We start from the raw sequence: 13,874 nt of genomic DNA on the forward strand, positions 1-13,874 counted from the left end.
CATAGTATTTAATTCTTTAATTGACCGAACTTACTTTGGTCTCTGCATTTGAAACCAAATTGTTTTCCCTCCTTCTTTTTTTCCCCACTTTTATTTTGTTAGTCTTTTGAAGATTCCTCCTCATTAGTCACGTATAGTTGTCACGATAGCATTGATTAAGTCATAATTCCCATCCCACTGTTTTGGGGTTGTGGGTTTTTTGTTTTGCTTTGATTTGCTCCTAATTTGTTACAGAGTAAGACACAGTGAAAAGTCATTTTAATTCTTATAATTTAGGGACACCGGGGTGGCTCAGCAGTTGAGCGTCTGCCTTTGACTCAGGTCATGATCCTGGAGTTCTGGGATCAAGTCCCACATCGGGCTTCCTGCAGGAAGCCTCCTTCTCCCTCCACCTGTGTCTCTGCCTCTCTCTGTGTCTCTCATGAATAAATAAATAAAATCTTTAAAAATAATAATTCTTATATTTTAGATGGGTTTTGTTTAATAATGAATATTAGAGTCTACCTTTGCTTTTTCTTCTAATTCCCCAAACATCCTTATATATTTTTGTTTGTTTATTTTTTGGCAAATGAATATTATTTTTTTTTAATTTTTAATTTTTTTTAAATTTATGATAGTCCCAGAGAGAGAGAGAGAGAGAGGCAGAGACATAGGCAGAGGGAGAAGCAGGCTCCATGCACCGGGAGCCTGATGTGGGATTCGATCCCGGGTCTCCAGGATCGCGCCCTGGGCCAAAGGCAGGCGCCAAACCGCTGCGCCACCCAGGGATCCCCAAATGAATATTATTAAGTACTTTAAAGCACTCTGCTGAGTTTTGATTCATACTCCATTTCTTTGTGAACCTAACACATGGTCGTCTTTGACGTCTGTTATCCTCCTAGGGAAAACTGTCTCACCCAGCATACTCATTCCTTCTGTTTTCTCTCTTGGTATCATCTTTGTAATTGTGTTGAAAACCAGATTCTCGGGCAGCCTGGGTGGCTCAACAAACTTTGAACAATTCAAAGAACAAACTTTTTTCTTTGAACCGGTGTGGTTCTTAGAAAGCTGACAGAGGAGAGGTTTTTCCTCTGCCTGTGTTTTCTCCTGCTCTTCCCTGATCTGCCCTTTGGGGCCCCACACAATCTACTCCCAGCTCCATTCCACACCATTGCCCTTCCTGTGTTTAAAACCCAATGCTGGATCGTGTTTCCCTTAATTCTTCTTGATCTCCTAATAGGGCATCATTTTATACTGTAATTGTAAAGCATTATCTCTGTTGCCAGTTAAGTCCTGGTAATCCTCTGTGTTGATTGGCGCAGGTTTTCTTTTCTCTTTTTTTTTAAGATTTTATTTATTTATTCATGAGAGACACAGACAGAGGGAGGCAGAGATACAGGCAGAGGGAGAAGCAGGCTCCCTGTAGAGAGCCTGAAGTCCCAGGACCCCGGGATCACACCCTGAGCCAAAGGCAGATGCTCAACCACTGAGCCACCCAGGTGCCCCTGGCACAGGTTTTCTATAACTTGTTTTACTTTTTCGGCTTCTAGTGGAAAAAGAGTATAGAATATGATAAAAAAAAAAAATTGCCAAGTTTTTACATTCTTGGTTTAGCCCCTCGCTGAATGGATTGTCTAGATTTCCTTACATCTCCTTTGTCTGCTGGTGAAGAATGTGGGGCCTGCTAGTTCCTCGTAGGTGCAGCCGCAGCATGGTCTCTCCTGCAGGTACTTTGAGCTATGTCCAACCCATACCTCTCTCCAGGCCCCGGCAGGTCAGGGGTAAAGGGGTGTGACCCTCGAACAGTTCATCACCTGGTTTGTCGGGGGAAAGTGCTGGAAGTGAGAAAGATCCGGGCTGACTCTATTTCTATGTTCCCCTACTATTGAAAACTTCGAGGCTCGTTTTGGAAAAACTGCAAACTAACCTCTGTCTGGTGAGCCACAGAATTTCAGCCAATTCAATCAGAACATTCTGTACACCTTTGAGGATCACAGTCTCTGTCTTACCTCTAAGATTGTTATTGGGAGGCTCAGATAATATGGAGTATGTAAAATTACCTTGTGAATATAAGCCCTATTATAAATGGCTGTCATATTGATGTGGTAGTGATAAGTATTACAAGCCATTAATTTCCTTGTTGTTAGAAAGATTAATAGCTGGCAATATTCTACTTTCTTTCCTTTGCTATCATAGGAAATAAATGAACAATTATTTAGTTCATGCCAGAAACTTAATTTATTTTTTAGAGATTGTATTTTTAAGTAATCTCTATACCAAACATGGGACTCAAACTCATGACCCTGAGATCAAGAGTCACATGCTCTACTGAATGAGCCAGTCGGGTGCCCCCAGGAAGTTAAATTGTAAAGGAAAAGTTTTTGGCTAGCTGATCACAGGTCTGCTAATAAATAGAATTAAAGATTGAACATTCTCCAAATTGACGAATGATTTGCCAGATTGAAAAGTTTAGTAAAGAAGTGAAGGAAAAACCCTACTCTGCCCTTCAAGATTAAGAATTAAATTGATAAGGGAGAGATTAACAGGAGAAAAAAATCCAAGTTTTATGACCTGTGCATATGGAGGCTCAATAGTGAAATTGACACCTAAAGAAATGACCAAAGCAGGCAGCTTTATAGTTTTTAGACAAGAGTGGATAAATCTTTGAGAAATTGATAGGAGAAAGAAAACTTAATTTTGAGAGCTTTAGTTAGCAAGGAGTTCTAAACGGAATTTGGGCTGGGGTCGTAAATTAGTAAACAGTAACAAGGGGTGTTTATACAGCCTTCTGAGCTCTAAATTTCCTGTCTCTGGTGCTGAGGATGTCTCCTTTACCTCTTGGTACAGAGAGGGCACCTTTCAGACAGGAGATTTATTTCCGGCTTTCAGGGGGATGGAGAAAGTTCTGAGTGTCCTGGTTGCATAGGCTGTCTCTTAAGTAACCTTTATTTAAAACAATCAACATGACAGAGTGACACATTTTGGGGCAGCCCACCATGGGACCCTACAGAAATCACCAGCTGTGTTCAGAATTTGACACAAAGCAGGTTCCCTTTCATTGACACCCAAAGCACTGAGCCCCCAGACCTGGCTGTCACCCAGTACTGATGGGACTTTCCTGCATGGTCACCTGCCTGCCCTCGCTGGGTGGTCAAGAGGTGCTAATTAAATTTCATAGCACAGAACAGAGCATTTGCTTAGGTAGCAGGGATGATCCCATTAGGTAAGAATTCAATTTAGGAGAAATAAAAGTGCTGAGCCAATTGAAAGCTAAGCTATTCCCATAGTTAGGGAGATTATTTAAAGCCCCATGATGTACACTCAAGGTTTTACCTGCTGGAATTACTCTTCTTAATGTAGGAGCAGTGTCTCCAGGAGCATAAATCTGGTGTTATTTACAGACTAAGGGCTGTGAGGCAGTGTCTTAATTTTGCAGCAGTTTAGAGATGTTAAAATATTTGCTGTAGCGGTTGGCCAATTGCTGCATAAATAAACAAATGTTTTCTTACCTTTTCTTCCAACGTATACCCTATCATTAAATGTTGTCTCTCTGTCCTGTGAATTGTTCTTTAATTTTTTTCATTTTTTAAAGATTTTATTTATTTGTTCTTGAGAGACAGAGAAAGGCAGAGACATAGGTAGAGGGAGAAGCAGGCTCCGTTGTGGGAGCCGGATGCAGGACTCATCCTAGGGCCCCCGGGATCACAACCTGAGCCGGAAGGCAGACGCTCAACCACTGAGCAACGCAGGGGTCCCATGAATTGTTCTTTTATCTGATTTATCCAGTCACGCCCACAACGAGCAGGAAATTACTGTGTTCGGTTCTAGCACTGCTGCTGCTTTGATTCCCTGAATCCAAGACATGTAGGTGATAAACCCATGGCCTGCAACCATCCCTGAGTTTGGAGGCTGCCTCTCAGCAAAGACAGATTCTGTCATAGTGACTTAAGTCCAGGAGGAAGAATAATAAAAAGAAAGCATCCATGGTAGCCTCAGTGGCTAAGTTAAAACAGAAACACAGACCTGTCTTGGTTGAGCTTCCTGGATCTGAAAAGCAGGAGTTTGTCCCTTGAGCTTTGTTAGTCTGTAAACCACAAAGGGGACAATGTATTCATACAGCCTGTACGCCCTGTCAGGAAATGCTGTCCAGCAGTTGCATCTGGGCACATGAGACGAGGCTCCTTTGGGAAGCTTTCCTTTTCCTTGGGCAAGAGAGCTGCAACTGGTTTTCTGAGCCCGCAGAGGCATTTCACTCCAGCATTATCTATATAGTCAAAAATCAGAAACAATCTTAATGGTTTAGCAATCAGGAAATTAGTGAAGTAAATTATAATAATCACCTCAGTGGAATGCAGCGTAATAACAAAAAAGAATAAATATGCAGAATGTAACAGTGAAGAGTCATTTTTGTGATAGAAGAGTATTAATCTGATAGTTTTGGTAATGTATATGTATACATATTGAATAAATCAAAGGAGAGCCTAAAAGAAGAAGATAGTCATTCATTAGCACGATTTGATTATAACCTTTTTAGTGTACATTTTTGTTATGCTGGTTTTTTTAAATTTCTTAATTTTTAAAAGATTTTATTTATTTATTCATGAGAGACACACAGAGAGAGAGAGAGGCAGAGACATAGGCAGAGGGAGAAGCAGGCTCCATGCAGGGAGCCCGACATGGGGCTCGATCCCGGGTCTCCAGGATCACAGCCTGGGCTGAAGGCAGCGCTAAACCGCTGAGCCCCCCGGGCTGCCCTGTTATGCTGTTTAAATCATTATTTATTTCATCCATTTAGACTCTGTCCAGGCAGTGCACCAGAGCTCATGGACATAGATTCAACCAATAAAAGGCCATTCTTCTTGGGTATACCTCTTCTGGGTTTGGCAATATGGAATTTTTAAAAATCATACTTCTTCCCTTGATCAAAATTTTTAGCTTAGATATAACACAGCAGGAAGGGACAGCCACAGTTCAGTGTCATCATTTCAAAAACTGGTAGCAGCCATGGTAAAGCATCTCTGTTGAACACCTACAATTCAGGCCACAAGGAATCAGATCCTGGAATAGATGTTTCACATGTTCCGAGGTCCTTTGTCATTGATGCCACTTCGGTTCTGTCTTGGCCTGCAGAGATGAAAGAAAACCCCCAGTATCTGAAGGCCAGAGTTACTCTTTCTTCCAAAATATCCCAAGATATTTGTCCTTTTTCACCTCTACACTTAGAGAATGCTCTCTGTTCTTGGTATTCCATGGGTTAGGATAAAGTGGCAAATTTCAGAAAGCCTATCTTTTTAAAAGTACAAAGGATGATGTTCTGGGTTGGATTGTGTCCCCTCAAAAAGATATGGTGAAGGCCTAACTTCTCTGCCTGTGGAATGTGACTTTATTTGGAAATAGAGCCTCTGCAGGTGTAATTGAGTTAAGGTGAGGTCATTAGGGCAAGTCCTTAATCCAGTAGGACTGAGGGGCTTATAGGAAGAGGGAAATCTGGACGCAGAGGCACACAGGGAGGATACCACAAGACAACAGAGGCCGAGGTGGGAGTGATGTCACCGAGGTGGGAGGGACTGCCAGCCTGCACCAGGAGGAGAGGAGGCATTCTGGTCAGTCTGCTGACATCTCAGTTTCAGACTTCTGGCCTCTGGAACTGTGTGTGATGGGATGTATTTCTCCTGTTTTAAGGCACGGTTTGTGGCACTTTGTTACAGCAGCCCTAGGAAACTGACACACATGGTAAAATGCAAGGATCAGGATCGTATTAAATAAATACCTACTTTGGTGAGTACCTAATGAGGACATAGAAGTGGGGAAGGCATTATGGCCCTTGGCCAGGCTTTTAATAAGAACTTGGGAAAGGGTGGCTTTATGGCTCAGGACATGATCCCAGGGTCCTGGGATCAGCAGGGAGCCTGCTTCTCCCTCTCCCTTTGCTGCACCCCCTGCTGGTGTCGCTCACTCTCTCTCTCTCATAAGTAAATAAAATCTTTAAAAAAAGAAAAGTGTATCATCTCCCCCATTAAAAAAAAAAAAAAAAAAAGGAACCTGGAGGTTGATTTTATGTTTCATAACTTCTGTATGAATCAAGTACAACATATTAAAATTCAAGCAATTTAAAGAAGAGAACTTCAAGGCCAGGAGACAGGAAAACAGAGGGTTGTTTAGAAAAATTATTGCATTGAAAGCAAAAAAAAAATAAAAAGTGAAAATTAAAATACAAGACATGTCTAACCAGTGCTTACTGTAAAACGTGTTAGACTTGAGATGCCAGGGTGGCTCAGTGGTTGAGTGTCTGCCTTCGTCTCAGGCGTGATCCCACGGTCCTGGGATCGAGTCCCACATCAGGCTCCCTGCATCGAGCCTGCTTCTCCCTCTGCCTGTGTCTCTGCCTCTCTCTCTGTGTCTCTCACGAATAAATAAATAAAGTTTTCTTAAAAAAAAAAAAAAGTCAGACTTTATAAAGGCAAAACTCCACTAATTTATTCAGATAGGAAGTTCAGATTTTTAGGAAGCCGGATGCCAGCATGTGTTTCATTGCAAATGTTCCACAGTGGCTACTAATGCCTTCCCGCACTGCCTGTTTTCCCCCACTATTCTGGTGAATTTTTATGCTGTTATTTATGGTCTTTAGTGCTTTCTGAATAGTGACTATAAATGACCCACAAAATTAAATGTTCCTCTTCCAGATCATCTGTGGGTACTAAAAGTTTGTCAGATGATTGTACGTCTTTTAAGACGGTGGCTATCGGAACTAGCAGATAGATGGCTGGAAGTTGCAACCTCTTCCCCACCTACAGAGTAGCCAGATGCCCTTGGTCCTTGATGTAAAGCCACATTTTCAGGCTCTGTATCCTGTTGGTTTCTTAATTCTGCCAAGCGCACAGTCAGACCTGGGAAGGCTCTTTGCTCTGGGTCCTCAGGGTGTCACTCGTCCCTTCTTCCTGATCTGTGTCAGACAGTGACCGTTCGTGTCTTCAGGGAGGAAGGGAAGAAAGCGGCAGGCAGGAGGGCAGAAGCGAGGGAGGGGAAGAAGCGTGTTCACCCAGACCTAACCACCCTCTCTCCAAGTTATTCTCACTGTGGTTCCCTCCCCGGTTGTGACGGAGTCTGAGTCCTCGGCAGGAATTTTGAGCTTCACCCGGGCCTCCCACTGGAATACAAGCTCCTCAAGGGAACGAGATCAGCAGAACCTAGAATGCTGCCTTGCATATGGAGGTGCTCAATACACTTTCTTCTTTTTTTTTTTTTTTTTTCAGGATTTATTTATTTGGCAGAGGGTGAGCAAAGTGAGCACAAGCGGGGCCGGGGGCAGAGGGAGAGGGAGAGGGAGAGGGAGAAGCAGACTCCCTGCTGAGCGGGGAGCCCCAGACAGTGGCTGAGACCATGACTCCAGCTGAAGGCAGACGCTTAACCAGCTGAGCCGCCCAGGCGCCCCAGTACACTTTCTTTTAAATAAGAGCTGTATTGAGATACATTTTCATACCATGAAATTCACACTTTTAAAGTATATAATTTGGTAGCTTTTAGTATATGCAAGATATCTATACGTCACCCTATCTGATTTCAGAAGTCTTCATCACTTCATTAAAGAAACCTCATACCCACTAAACTGTCCGTCCTGTCAGTCCGTCGCCATAATTTACTGTCTATTTTTATGGATTTGCCTATTCTGGACACTTCATATAAATGGGATCATACAATATATATGAGGCTTTTTGTGACTGGCCCTTTTCACTTGACAGTGTTATTAGGATTTTTTTTTTTTTTTTAAATTTTTATTTATTTATGATAGTCACCCAGAGAGAGAGAGAGAGAGAGAGAGGCAGAGGGAGAAGCAGCCTCCATGCAGCGAGCCTGACGTGGGATTCGACCCCGGGTCTCCAGGATCACGCCCTGGGCCAAAGGCAGGCGCCAAACCGCTGCGCCACCCAGGGATCCCTGTTATTAGGATTTATCCCTGTTGTAGTATGTACCACATCTCTTTTATGGCCAGTAACATTCCATTGTATGGAATATACCACTATATATCACATTCTGTTTATCCATTCTTTTTTTTTTTTTTTTTTTTTTTTAGATTTTATTTATTTATTTAGAGAGAGTACAAGTGTGAGCAGGGGGAGAGGTAAAGGTAAGAGGGAAAGAGAGACAGAATAGGAGTGCCTGGGTGGCTTAGTAGTCGAGCATCTGCCTTCAGCCCAGGGCGTGATCCTGGAGTCCCAGAATTGAGTCGCACATTGGGCTCCCTGCATGCAGCCTGCGTCTTCCTCTGCCTTTGTCTCTGCCTCTCTCTGTGTGTGTGTCTCATGAATAAATAAGTAAAATCTTAAAAAGAGAGAGAGAGAGAGAATCTTGAGCAGACTCCATGCTGAGGACAGAGCCCCATGTAGGACTCAATCACATGATGACCCTGAGATCATGACCTGAGCCAAAACCAGGAGTTGGATGCTTAACCCACCAGGGCTCCCCTGTTTATCTGTTATTAAGTTGGTATACATTGGGTTATTTCTACTTTCTGGCTACTGTGAATAATGCTACTATGAACATTCCTGTATAGGTTTTTGTGTGGACATATATTTCCAATTCATAGGAATGGAATTAGTAACTGTGCTTAACTGTTCGAGGAAGGACCCAAACTGTTTTCCAAAGGGCCTATACCATCTTACATCCTCACCAGCAATGTGCAAGGGTTCTGGAATCTTCACATCTTCCACAGTAGTTATGGTCTGTCTTGTTTATTATAGATATTTGATGATAACTATCTTGGTGGGTATGAAATGGTATCTCATTGTAGTTTGGCCTTGCATTTCTCTCATGACTAATAATATTGAGCATCTTTTTATGTGCTTTTTGGTCAGTTTTGTATCTTCTTTGGAGTAATGTCTACTCTGTATATTCTGTGCCTATTTTTTTAACTGGGCTATTTGTCCTTTTGCTGTTGAGTTGTAATTCTGGGTAGAAATCTTTTATCAAATATATGGCCCGTAAATATTTCCTGCCTTCTGTCAGTTGTGTTTTCATATTCTTGATAGTGTGGTTTGAAACCTAAATGTTTAAAATTTTGGTGAATTCTATTTTATCTAGTTTTCCTTTTGTTATGTGTGCCTTGGGTACCATAACTAGGAAACCATTGGCTAATCCAAGGCCACAAATATATATATATATGTTTTCTTCCAAGAGTTTTAGAGGTCTTTGATTCATTTCAAGTTAATATTTGTATATGGTGTGAGGTAGGGGTCCAACTTCATTCTTTTGCATGTGACTATCCAGTTTTCCCAGAACCGTTTATTGAAAAAACTGTTCTTTCCTTATTGAATTGTTCTAGCACCTTTGTTGAATATTTGCTGACTAGAAATGTAAGGGTTTATTTCTGAATTCTCGGTTTTATCCCATTAAAGTATTTTTCTGTCTTTATGCCAGTGCCACATAGTCTCGATTACTATAGTTTTATACTAAGTTTTTAAATTGGGAAGTGTGAATCCTTCAACCTTATTCTTTTTTCCCCCCAGATTTTCTTGGGCTATTTTGGGTACCTTGTATTTCTGTATGAATCTTATAATCAATTTCTGAAAAAAAAAAAGTCATGTTTTTGATAGGAATTGTGTTGAATCTTTAGATCAGTTTGGGAAATATTGCTATCTTAATCATATTCAGTACTCCATAAAATAGGTTATCTCTTCATTTAGATCTTCTTTAATTTCAAATACTTTATAGTTTTCATTGTACAAATTTTACACTTTGTTGCAATCTATTACAGAATATTCATTATGATGCTATTATAAATAGAATTGTTTTTTTAATTTTATTTTTGCTTGTTCATTGCTATAGAAATACAACTCACTCATATATATTGATCTTCTATCTTGCAACCTTGCTAAACTCTAATAGTATTTTCATAGACTCCTTAAGATTTTCTGTATGTAAGACTGTATCATCTGCAAATAGATATAGTGTTACTTCTTTCTTTCAAATCTGGATACTTTTATTTTACTTTCTCTCTAATGTCCCACCTAGAATGTCTCCTACAGTGTGGAATACAAGTAGAGAGCGCAGATGTCCAATCTTGTTCCTGATCTTAAAGGAAAAGCTTTCATCTTTCACTATTAAATATGATATTGGTGATGAGTCTTCATAGATTCTGTTTACCAAGTTGAGGAATCAATAAGTATTTGAAAATGAATAAATTTTTATATAGTCATTTATATATTCTTTACACATTTTGCATTTTGGGTCTTATTAATAAAGCTATTCCTAATCAGAGTTTATAAAGCTATTTCTGTAATACTTTCTTTTAATCTTAAAACTTAGTGTTTCACAGTAAGGTCTGTAATTCATCTAAAATTTATTTTGTATATGGTATGAGATTGACATAGTAACTTTTTATCATTTCTCTAGAAAGCCAGTTTTCTGCCACTATTTTTATTCTCCTTCTACTTGGTGGACAATTTGATAGAAACACAAAAGGGATACAGGAGTTGTTACAGGATGCTGTGCTTTACAATTCTGAAGGCTGAGCACAGCTTTGAGTCATGTGGCAAAGGACCCCAGGTTCATTGTTCCTTCTAAAACTGATGGAAATCAGGAGGAAGCCAGGGCTTCACTTACAACTTCCAAATCTCTCTTGAGTGTATTTCAGTGGTTCTAAATTGCATTCAGAATCCTAAGTGCAAGGAAGTCTGAGCAACATGATTTTTACATTTCCATCTCTACTCTGTGAAGGGATGTATGAAGATGTGCAAGTAGATTCTAGTGTCAGGGTTTTTCAATTTATCTTCAAAGGGTTATCTTCTGTTGTCTTTTCCACCATTTCCCCTTCTGCATTGCACTGTTTCTCATGGATCAGGTCATTCATCTTTATTTCTCAGATTCCCTTTTGATTTTGCTAGAGTACCCCCTCAAGGAAGTTTTTTTTATCAGTGTAAATGTGATAATATTCTGAGTTTTCAAATGTCCAAAAATGTATTAATTTTACCTTCACATCTGGCTGATAGTTTTGTGCAATGAAGAGATTCAAAGTTGTTTTTACTTAGAGTTTGGTATTGCATTTAGAAATAGAATGTTACTCTGAATTCTGCTGTTTGGGGATGATAACCTATTTCTTTCTCTAAGGAAGATTTTAGAATATTTTCTTTCGGAGTTCTCAAATTTTATGAAGATGCCTGGGTCATCCATCGCGCTTATTATTCTTTGGGCCCTCTTGCTCTGAAGACTATTTTTTTTTCCTCTCATCAAGGACATTTTGTTCTGTTATTTCTTTACTCCTTTCCCTCTATTGTCTGTTCTTTTTTTTCTAGAATACCTCTTAGCTATATGATAGAAATTCTGGCTTCTCCCTCATACTTTTTAACATTTTCCCATATTTTCTACCACTTTGTTATTCTGTGTGTGTGTGTGTGTGTGTGTGTGTGTGTGTATGTGTCTGCACTAGGGCAGAGCTGTGTATCCTCAGACTCTGTGGCTTTCCTTTTTTTCAGAGGCAGACATATTGCAACCTCTTGAAAGAAAAGTTCTCTGGCTGTTTTCTTTTAGGGCATCGCCCCAAGGATGGTGTGTTGGCCTGTTCTGTCTCTCCATTCACAGGTGGAGGACTTGGAGCTTCTTCAGTGTTGTCTCTGGGGTCCTGTGCTGCCTCCATCTCTAGGGAATGGGTTTTCTCTCTCTCTCTCTCTCTCTCTCTCTTTTTAAAATATTTAATTTATTTATTCATGAGAAACAGAGAGAGAGAGAGGCAGAGACACAGGCAGAGGGAGAAGCAGGCTCCATGCAGGGAGTCTGACATGGGACTCAATCCCTGGTCTCCAGAATCACACCCTGGACTGAAGACAGTGCTAAACCACTGAGCCACCCAGGCTGCCCAAGGGTTTCCTCTCTCTCCATCAGTTTCATGCCACCTTCTTTCTGTCTTCTAGGAATTCGTTGGAATTTCAGGTCTGTACTAGTGCTTATTCTGATTATTCTTGTGTATTGGTTTATTTTCTTCTATCTGTTCAAATGTCCTGCCTGCCTTCTCCCTCTTTTTTTTTTATTGTTTATTTTTTACTGAGAACGTTAGAAAAGGGAAAGAGATCTGTGTCCAGTCTGCCATCTTGGACTAGAAAGTTTCTTTTTATTCTTAGCTTGCCAAAGTTCTGGTAATGAAGCTGATTTCCCCAAGAAAGATTAATGTGAATATATTTGCTGCATGTACTATGTCTCTGGACAGTCCTTGGTCACTCATAAGAGTGACCCTTGTCTCTAGAATCTGTCTTTAGAGACATCAGCTGCTTCCAAGGATGGAACTATACCTCTGTAATGACTCCCTGGGTATTTGGTCTGTTACTGCAGCATTCTGCTTCTCTCAGGCTTTGTTGATAACACAGGTGTGTTAAGAGGTAGCTGTGATAGAGAATCACAAGACAAGTACGTTATCTCCCATACCACCATCTGTCAGAGGTTTCTCTGGAATCTTCTTATGAAAATTCTGGCATCCTCAGAAAGAATAAGACCTAAGTTTTCCATAATAATCACAACCAGCACCTTTCTGGGAAGCTTGGGTGTATAGAAACCTGAAGGAAAGTAATCGGTGGAGGGACTGAGAAGGGCATGAGTGAGACTGCCTCAGAAGAGTGGTGAGCCTAACTCCATGCTTCTCGGTTTCCAGTGTGCCAGCCCTGGCTGATATCACACTGCTTCTGTTTCCTGCTGTGAAACGAAATACCAGAGAGACTGGCAAGAGGAAGTAAGTCCTCTGCACGCATAGGGGTCAGGTAGGAGCTCCTGAGGGATAGGTTCAGAATGGGAAAAACAAAACACAATTATGGATTGTCAGCATTTCCTTCAAGGTAAAAGCAAATAGGCTCTCAGATTTGAACCCTTCCTAACTAAGATTTAAACTAAGCTCCAGGGATCCCTGGGTGGCGCAGCGGTTTGGCGCCTGCCTTTGGCCCAGGGCGCGATCCTGGAGACCCGGGATCGAATCCCACATCGGGCTCCCTGCATGGAGCCTGCTTCTCCCTCTGCCTATGTCTCTGCCTCTCTCTCTCTCTGTGTGTGACTATCATGAATAAATAAATAAAATCTTTAAAAAAAAATAAAAAAATAAAAAAATAAACTAAGCTCCAGAGTGCTGCAGCCCTGGCAGCAAAAAATGATCTTTGAAAAAAATTCTGCAGTAGAATTGCCTATTTTTTGCATGTCTGAATGTTGAGTTCAAGAAACTCAACTCTCTGGGCAGCCCCAGTAGCCCAGTGGTTTAGTGCCACCTTTGGCCTAGAGCGTGATCCTGGAGACCCGGGATTGAGTCCCATGTCAGACTCCCTGCGTGGATGGAGCCTGCTTCTCCCTCTGCCTGTGTCTCTGCCTCTCTCTCTCTCTGAATCTCTCATGAATAAATAAATAAAATCTTAAAAAAAAAAAAAAAAAAAACTCAGCTCTGGGGCACCTGGGTAGCTCAGTGATTGAGCATCTGCCTTTGGATCAGGTCATGATCCCGGAGTCTTGGGTTGGAGTCCCACGTCGGGCTCCCTGCATTGAGCCTGCTTTTCCCTCTGCCTGTGTCTCTTCCTCTCTCTTTCTGTGTCTCTCATGAATAAACAAATAAAATCTCTAAAAAAAAACTAAAAAAACTCAATCAACTCCACTGCTCCCACCACAACACTGGTAAAATAAATTGAAAATAAATTGCTAACTTTCCCCCCAGGTGGTATATTATTAACCAAGGAAACACAGGACAGCATTTTAAGCCAGTTACTCGGGCAGTGTGAGACCTAGCTATGATTGCAGTCCACTTACTTGTCCTTTCAGTTGATATTTTGATTCAGGCCAGAGCTATGGTTGGTTTGCTCTGGCCAAAGCAGCCTGGGAAAATTGCTACAATATGATTTGCACCCCTGCTGACCGCAGAGTGTGGTGCTCTGCACATC

The 13,874-nt window shown here is 41.1% G+C and overlaps 1 protein-coding gene across 9 annotated transcripts in view; it reads left to right on the top strand.

Moving 5' to 3' along the window:
- KIAA0319 (KIAA0319 ortholog) overlaps window positions 1-13,874 on the top strand; it is a 100,871-nt gene that overhangs the window by 6,632 nt on the left and 80,365 nt on the right. For 2 of the 9 annotated variants that reach the window (XM_072813874.1, XM_072813875.1), the window contains exon 1: window positions 6,960-7,191. The exons of the other annotated variants lie outside the window; for them this stretch is intronic. The gene's annotated coding sequence lies outside the window, so the exon portion shown is untranslated. Of the gene's footprint in view, window positions 1-6,959; window positions 7,192-13,874 lie in introns of those variants that run through there. 9 annotated transcript variants of the gene reach the window in all.

The sequence above is a fragment of the Canis lupus genome, chromosome 37 (assembly GCF_048164855.1).
Source record: "Canis lupus baileyi chromosome 37, mCanLup2.hap1, whole genome shotgun sequence".
Classification (NCBI taxonomy): Eukaryota; Metazoa; Chordata; class Mammalia; order Carnivora; family Canidae; genus Canis; species Canis lupus.